This window comes from Pantherophis guttatus, chromosome 2, assembly GCF_059756535.1.
Source record: "Pantherophis guttatus breed Tessera chromosome 2, ASM5975653v1, whole genome shotgun sequence".
Taxonomy (NCBI): domain Eukaryota; kingdom Metazoa; phylum Chordata; class Lepidosauria; order Squamata; family Colubridae; genus Pantherophis; species Pantherophis guttatus.
Window position 1 is genome coordinate 192,224,869 of NC_142064.1, and position 9,045 is coordinate 192,233,913.

Here is a 9,045-nt window from a genome sequence, read left to right on the forward strand (position 1 = left end):
AAAAAAGTATTTTATTGGCTGTTAACGTTCTCTGCTCCCATCACACTCATAAACTTTGTTTCCATTGCGACTCACTATATTTATCAGACCACTTTTTTCCCCTCCAAGGAAGAGAGAGTCTCTCAGACCATCCTAAGTGCAAAATTATTTATCCAATCTCTAAACTGCCCCATCTCAAAAAATAAAAATAAAAGTACTCTAGGTAGCTTCACAAGATTAAACAAATTAAAAACATAAAAAAACAACAACGGTATGATATAAAAAGCATAATTGCCCTGTGGGAGGGATAAAAACAAACAATCCTCCATATTGCCCCCAACATAGAGAGCCCATCAGGCCCTCAAACCCAAGACTTGAAGGAAGATCTGTGTCCTTAGCTCTCTCTTGAAGGCAGGAAGTTTGGGGACAGAGAAAATCTCTAGGAGAAGCAATACCCTAAAGCAGGGGTCTCCAGCAGGGGTGAAATGCTCCCGGTTTGGACTGGATCGCCCGATTCGGTAGTGATGGAAGCGGGTGGTTCGGAGAACCGGTAGCAAAAATCCCTGCTCCCCCACTCCCCATGCCCAGCTGAGTTGCGCAATCATCAGAGGCTTTTTTTTAATTTTTAAAACCATTTTTTCTACAACCTCTTTGGCTGAAAAAATGCTTTTAAAAGTAAAAAAAAAGCCTCTGATGATTGCGCGGCTCAGGTGGGATCATCAGAGGCTTTTAAAAGCATTTTTCTACAACCTCTTCAGCCGAAGAGGTATAGAAAAAATGTTTTTAAAAGGAAAAAAAGCCTCTGCCATCAGGCAAGTCAGCTGGGATCGTCAGAGGCTTTTAAAAGCATTTTTTTTACAACCTCTTCAGCCGTAGAGGTTGTAGAAAAAATGGTTTTAAAAATTAAAAAAAAGAAGTTGGCCACGCCCACTCAGTCATATTACCTCACCACCACCACCACCAAGCCACACCCTCAGAACCGGTAGTAACAACTTTTACATTTCACCACTGGTCTCCAGCCTTGGCAATTTTAAGCCTGGAGGACTTCAACTCCCAGAATTCCCCAGCCAGCAAAGCTAGCTGGGGAATTCTGGAAGTTGAAGTCCTCCAGGCTTAAAGTTGCCAAGATTGGAGACCCCTGCCCCAAAGGGCAGATATTGCAACAGAGAAGGATTATTTGTTTCCTATCCCACTAGATGGCATTGCTTATTGATGATGACTGAAGCAAGCCAAGTTTGTCTCCTGGTTATTTGTGGGACCGTTTGTCCTGAAGGTATTTGCCCATTCCATTAGATCATATAAGAGTAGGCCTGCTCTAGTCCCTTCCATTTAGTTGCCATTTAGTGGGATCTAGGAAGTGTGCCTTTTGCCTAGCAGCCCCTGACCTGTGAAACACCCTTTCTCTTGAGATCCAGCAGGCTCCCAACCCTCTTAACTTTCCAGAAAGCCATGAAGAGCAGTTCCATCACCGTCCCCCTCCCCGCAAAGCACTGGGATAATAAGGTTGGATCCCAATAATTCTATACATGAATGAGTATAGTTGATGGATTGAGTGCTTGGTTTTTCATGTATATATGTATGTAGCAATAGCACTTAGACTTATATACCACTTCATAGTGCTTTACAGCCCTCTCTAAGTTTAGAGAGTCAGCATATTGCCCACAAACATCTAGGTCCTCATTTTACCAACCTCAGAAGTATGGAAGACTGAGTCAACCTTGAAGAGAGTCAGAATTGAACTGGCAGTGAACAGTGAGTTAGCCTGCAATACCACATTCTAACCACTGTGCCACCACCGCTCCTATGTATGTATGTGTATGTGTATATATACTATATATGTATATATACTGTATATATATATATACTGGATGGAGGGGTTTGTATTTTGAATTTTGAATGCTCCTTGCATCTCTGAACTATATTACACTACACATTTCTAGAGTATTTATTACGGAAGACATTGTTCTGTTCCCCGTCCTCACACAGACAAATGCAGTATCAAACATGCCTGCCAATAATTTATTGTATAAACAGACCAGAATTCCTGGCAGACGAGAGTTCTGGCAGCTAACTATAAAACGCCTGCCAAGTCCAATTAGTACTCCCAAAAAGCAGGAGAGGCCTTATCTGCAGTCCGTTTCCAGAGCGACAAATTATCCACAAGAGTTTAGTCCAAAATATATCTGAGCCGAAGTGCAGGATTCACAATGTGACTCTTTAGAGTTTAAACTTTTGTCCGTCACAAAACCTGCCGAGCAATCACGCCCCCTTTTATCCCTTGTGGGGCGTGGCTCAGTGACTCAGTTCAATCCCTGGCCCTCCCACGCCTCTTCCTTTGCTGCACACGCTTCTCCCTCCAACGCTGCCTGGGATCAAGTCAGGATTCATCATTATCACTCTCTATCAATGGGTGCTCCCAAATGCCTTCCTCCTGGCCCATCCCAGGCTGTTCCTCCTGGCCTTCGGATGGAACCTGAGGCATTGCTAGAGAGGAGGGTCCTGGAGAGGGAGGCCTTGTCAGTTCCTCCCCCTCACCTTCTGAGTCCTCTTCCTCCATGAGGACAGGCTCGGGAGTCGGAGTCACAACAGACATAATCTTTGCAATTCCTTCAGAATCTGGTATCTTGAGGCTGACAGGCCATTCCTTTCCATATTTACAGAGTTCAATATTTATTTAATGGCAACAACAAAAATCAGAATAGCAATTTGAAAATATGGCAACTTTTTTTTTCACTGTACAAACTACTAGAATGTTTTTTATCAGTGCAACAGGAGACTATTCAAGTATCATTATCTGACAGATACATCATTTTATACAACTGCAATTTACAATGCATATATTTTAATGACACTTTTAAGCTAAATTAAGTTTTCCTAAAATGCGGCACTCATAGAAAACAAATGATTCTTCCTGCAATTTGTTGCTCACATTAAAAAAAACCCAGCTCTAATCCTGACATGCAATAAATTATGCACTTGCATTTTTGTAAGTTTTTCCCTAGAGACTGAGAGACTTTCAAACTGTATTTTTCTTCAATATCCAAGAGAGATGCTGTGGAAATTGTCTAAGTGCTTCAAATACTGAGCAGCCAAATGAAAGTTACATAAAATGTTGGATTTCTGTCTTTTTAATAAATTAACATTTTCTAACAAATGGTTCTTAGGACTCTTAAGATTGGATGAAATCGCAGGCATTGTGGCATCCCACTGTTGTGGTAGGATTTTCTGGAATGCCCTCTTATACTGTTTAATATCGTACTCTAAAATTTCAAAGAAGAAGTCAAAATAAGCTGTTCTGGGGTGATATGATGATTGCTTGACTTAGGGAAATCTATGCTCCAACTTATTTTCTTGATATTATTTTCCTTCAAAAGTCCATTTTTCTGTTGCTGATGTATGGAATCATGGTTTCCATGCACCACTCTGCTACAATGTGTTTTAAAAATATGGTACTGTCACCTTTACTAGTAGAACTCTGATACGGTGAGGAACATGGTGAATTTTCTGTAGACTTTATGAAACTAATTAAAAGGAATTGTCAACAAGTTCACTGATAAAACACCGCTTGGAGGGGCCCAAAAGCCCTACTAAGCAGGTATATACAAAAGTATGAAGGCTATTGCTTAACACATTGTAAGCCGCCCTGAGTCTCCGGAAAAGGGTGGCATATAAATCGAACCAATAAATAAATAAATAAATAAATAAAATCAGTTTGTGAAATTGATTAAGTAGCAAGCAAACACTTATTAGCATGATAGGGGAGAGTTGTACTTTCCTGCTCTTACCATTGTTTTATCCATGAGGTTGGTGGAGATGATGGCTGGATGGCTGGATGGCTGGACAGACAGATAATTACATAGAGATAGGAGATGGGGGTGGGGAGACACACACACAGAGAGAGAGAGATTTAAAATAACGTAAATGGAAATGAATGTGTGAATATTGAAAGATACAAACATAGAAACACAAACAAAGTGAACATAGAGTCAACAGAGTCTGCAACTGCAGAGCAGTTCATTTCAAAGTCATGCTTAGATCAGCAGGGAAAAGCTCTTCTGAAGATAGTCCTGCTCATGGAGATTCTGTGGCAGGAAGGGCCTTCTCTGGTGTGGTTATCAAATATATTTCCTAGGGAATTGCATTTGGTCCTCACTCTTCTCATATTTAGGAAGTTGTAAATGCACATGTCTTCCACCAAGCTTGCTAGCTTCTTTATTTTTTACCTGGATTTAATAGTAATGCTGCTATGGTTTTTTATTTTTGTATTTTCTTTAAAGAGCAGTGGTTAGAATGCAGTATTGCAAGCTAATTCTGTGGACGGCCAACAGTTTGATTCTCACCAGTTCAAAGTTGACTCAGCCTTCCCTCCTTCTGAGTTTGATTAAAATGAGGACCCAGATTGTTGGGCGCAATTTGCTGACTCTGTAAACGGCTTAGAGAGGGCTGTAGAGCACTATGAAGCAGTATATAAGTCTAAGTGCTATTGCTATTCTTTATTTTTGAAATCATCTAGAATCTAGATGAATAGAAGGAAAGGTGGAGTATAAAATCTAATAAGTTCAATCAATCAATCAATCAATCAACCTTGGAGATTCTAGTACTGTCCCTGCTTTTCTCCTGGAATTCCAAGGTTTAGGCTTCATACTCATGTTATAAGAACATTGCACCACACTAGACTGTTTGCCATGTGCCCATTGAGCTGCAACTGGGTTTAGGAGACATATTGTCAATTCTGTGCATTAGACATGGAAAGAGATTTAATACAGATACTGCCTCAGTGCCATGCAGAAGAGGGTTGCCATAGTGTAGTGGTTAGAGTTCCGCATTGAGGTATAGAAAAAACAGTTTCAAAGTGTACAGTATAGATCTGTGGTCTTTGAGGAAGGATGTGAATCATTAAAAATGCAACAAACAAACCACGTTGCTATGTGAGCTGAACCAGAGGACACCTTAGGAAGGTAGCTCAGATATTAAAATGTGTCCTAGAATATAACTGCATGATCAACAGCTTTCGCCTAATCCCAGTAACTTTATCATTAAAAAAAAATAAACTTCTGCAGGAAGCTGCATGTTTATGACAAAACTAAGATGAACACAATTAATTTTATAGCTGTACCTAATACATCTTCCTTCTATTCTGGTAAATATCCTGTGACTTGACCTATATTGTATATTGTGGCAGTACAAATATGCAATGCCAGGAATAACTAGCAAAGTGGTAAAGCAAAAAATAAAAATAAAATGCCTCAATGCCTGCAGTTAAAATGCAATCTAGGAAAAATTCTTGTTGAAATCTTAGAGTCAACAATCTATCAATTGTTGTAGATTAGACTGAGCTAAATGGACCAATGTTCTGGTTCCATTTGAGGCAATATTCTATGTAGCACAAGCCCAAGCTAATGAAATATCTGAACATACATAACTTCTACGCTTAAAAGGAAGGATGACAAAATGATGTCACAACTGATGACAGTCCTCTGTGAGGCATCCTTTGGCCTTGTTAGGCCTACCAGAACCATTATGGCTTGTTAAATTATTCATTTGGAAGAATGGTACAATACTGTACTGTTTTTGTCCCAGTGACAAGCAGCAGGATACATGCAGTTCTTACGATTTTTCTGGTTGTTGATCTTAGGTTTGAATTATATAAGCTGAAATCCACTCAGCAAAGCTGGATGTAAATTTTATTCCTCAGGATCAGTGGTGGGTTGCCCCCAGTTCGCACTGGTTCTATAGAACAGGTAGTAAAACCGGGGAAGGCTTTGCCCACCGACCCCGACGTCATCAAAACGCTTCTGTGCATGCGCAGAAGAGAGCATGTGTGCACGAGCGAAGAGAGCACGCGTGTGCTGCCCTGCTGTGAACTGGTAGTAAAGGTAAGTAGAACCCACCCCTGCCCAGGATGCCACAATTTTATTCTCCAGGAGTCTTGCTCTAGTATTTCTTTTATATATTTCTATCATGCTTTTGAGTGAGTGTGCACCAATGAGACTGAACATAGCATTGTGGGGCTCCCTCCCCTCCCCTGCCTGCCCTGCCCTCCCTTCTCTTCCCTTAATCCATGTAGTATCTAAACTCTAACAATGAGTTAATACTAGCACATCTCCAGGAAGAATTATCTGTAATTAAGTTGGAACAAAACATTAGTATAAGCCATGAATCTTATATTGGGACAATAGACCATCCTGGAATGATACAAGATGAACTTCTGGATACATTCAAAAAGTTCAGTGTTGTTATAAAGGCTTGTTCTAATAAAAGAAAGATAAATTGCTAATTTTGATGTAAGTAGAAGCATCACCACACTATTTGTCATTGAAACATTTGCATACTTTAGTATGGTTTGTTTTTGTTAAATGTTCTTGGCTAGGTAGTAGAAATGTTAAGTAATTTTCTCATTCTTCTAAGACATTTGTCTCCAAAAGCATCTTTGGGATCTAAGTATGAAAGAATCTGTGGGTAGTGAATGGAAAGAATGACAATGGGGAAAATCTTATATGCTAGCAGGAAGCTCTTTTAATAAGTAAATGATCTGCAAAAGGTCAACAAATTCAGTAGGTTAACATAACAGCAGAAACAAACTTTTGTTAGGATTGTTGACAAAAACCAGCATTCTCTTGAATGTGAAGCTTTTAACCATCTTTGTTTCTACTGTATGTCTTTATTTTTATTAATTGACAATTTCTTTAAAAGAATGCTCCACTTCTTTGTGCTTGTGACAAGAAGTATTTTTATACCATTTTGTTGCACCTTTGTGTGGTTCATCCACACATACTAGGTTGAAATAAAAATGAACACTTCACATTGGGGCTAAAGTTACCTCTTAGCGAGGCTGCATCTTTAGTATTATGTGTTAATACAGCCCACATGTGTGTTTCGGGAAGAAGCTTACCTGATGATTCTTCCCTATTATGGAGGTATATTCTCTGTTTATAAAACAGAAGAACACTCCCAAATAAGACTATGCCTTTTCCTGTTCCAGGAACAAAAGTTAACTAGATTTTTTCCCAACATTAGTGATGGGACAAACACTAAGCTAGTTTATAAGGCACAGGGCAGGCCATATCTGGCAGGCAACTCTCTTCTTTGACTTTTACTTCCTATTGCTTAACCTGTTGACAGAATTGATCCTTGCAGTGAACTTAAGTTAGGCATAGTTTTGAAATGGATCACTGAACTAGCTGTGGTAGTTCAAGTGTTGGATTATTCAACCTTTGCTCTACTAGCCTGATTTTGAACCAATTACTATCCCTCAACCCACCTACCTCCCAGGGCTGTTGCAGAGAAGACCAAATAAAGGGGAGCCTCCATCATGTGCACTTGTTTGAACTCTTACAAGAAAGACGGGATAAAAATTTAATCATAAATAAAAGAAATATCTGGGGAGAAAGTAGGAGGAGAACAGAACTGTAAAAGGGTAAGATCTTCTTGTTCCCGCATTGTGTAATAATTATTCAGGACTTCTGAGGACATCCATGGTGCTCAAGCAAAGATAGAATGTTCTTTTCTCCGAGCTCCTCAATCATGTCTTAGCAATAACATTTTTGGTGCCCACACGATCATCTATTTGCTTTGTAGTTCCACACCTTTTCTCCTCAATTAATAATATTCTGTTTCTTGGGCTTCTGCTGTTACTATCAACTATGTAAATGTAATACAGAAAATTTCTCGGCTAGTAAGTCATTTGAGTATTTGATCCCAGAATATGAAAACTGACATGGTTTATTTTTCAGCCTAGAGCAGCATATTGGCACTCACTGGGCAGCCCTGCATATTCTTAATGCCCTCCCCTCTTTCACCACTCATACATTTTTCCTTCTTTTCAAGGAACTATGAATATTTTAATAGGAGTATAACATGTTGCTTAGGGGATTGTTTTGTTATCCAAAAATGGTTCTAAAATAATTTCTTACCCATGGCCTGAAATAATTTATAATACTATTTAGTTAGTCTGATTTCAATATTAATCCATAATGCAATGTTTTGAGATAGATGATCGCTAGATAAATGGCAAAAATTGGGATCGCTAGATAAGAGATAAAAATTGGGATTGACACATGTTCAAGCCTTCAGCAGCAGCAGTCTGAGTTATATTTATGGAAGAATTTTAAAATGTGTGATTCTTAGAAACCTAACTTTTAGTTACTAATTTAAAAATGTATACAATGTAATAAAAAATTAACTCTTTATGCCATAACATGTGGTAATTCCAAGTGTGCCTTGGAATTATCATGCAAAGGCTACATTTCTTGCAAATAAGCAAACAGAACAAATAATTGACATTTAATAAATGTCAATTAAACAAAAACAGAATGGGCTTCATCCCCTGAAATTATATTTCTTCCAACTGCAAAACTGTTTTGCCTTTCTGACTTTAGTAAATAGAGAAACCCTCTACAATTCCTAGTGAAGTCTGGACACCATTGTTGCTTTCTATTGGCATAACAGGAACAATTTCCAAATAATGAAGTAGATGAATTTAGAAGGGCTAAAGGAAAAATTCTCCAATAGCTGCTTATTTGTGACCCAGTTATTTATTCCAGAGATTCCCAGATAAGTAAAAGGTTTATTGTTGGCATTTATATTTTAAACATATAAGAATCAGTGCTTGTGAGAAAATAGGAATAATAAGGTAAATGACTATGTTAGGTCTGAACAAAGTTCAGGAGCCTATGGACAGCTCTCAGAATTAAGAGAGCTTGAAATTCCAATCAGGCGAACTCATATTTTTAAAGAATACTACATAAAAGGAAAAATTATAGTAATCTGTCATATATCAAGTTAAACCTCTAGATACCTGTCTATTCATCTGGAGAGTCCTCTTCTACCAATGACCTTTCCTTTTGCCCAGCTCCAGGAAAATAGGAATTCACCTGCCCAAAAACCAGAAATATGGAATTTAAACCAGTGAAGATTCTTGAAAAAGGGGATAGTTGTTCAAACTATCTAGGCTTGTTTGTAAGATTAGATTTTCAAGGGAAATTCTCTTGATAAACAATATAGCCAAATTTTAGGATATAAAAAAAAGGTTACAATAGAAAGAAATTGCATTTTGATGATACAGTT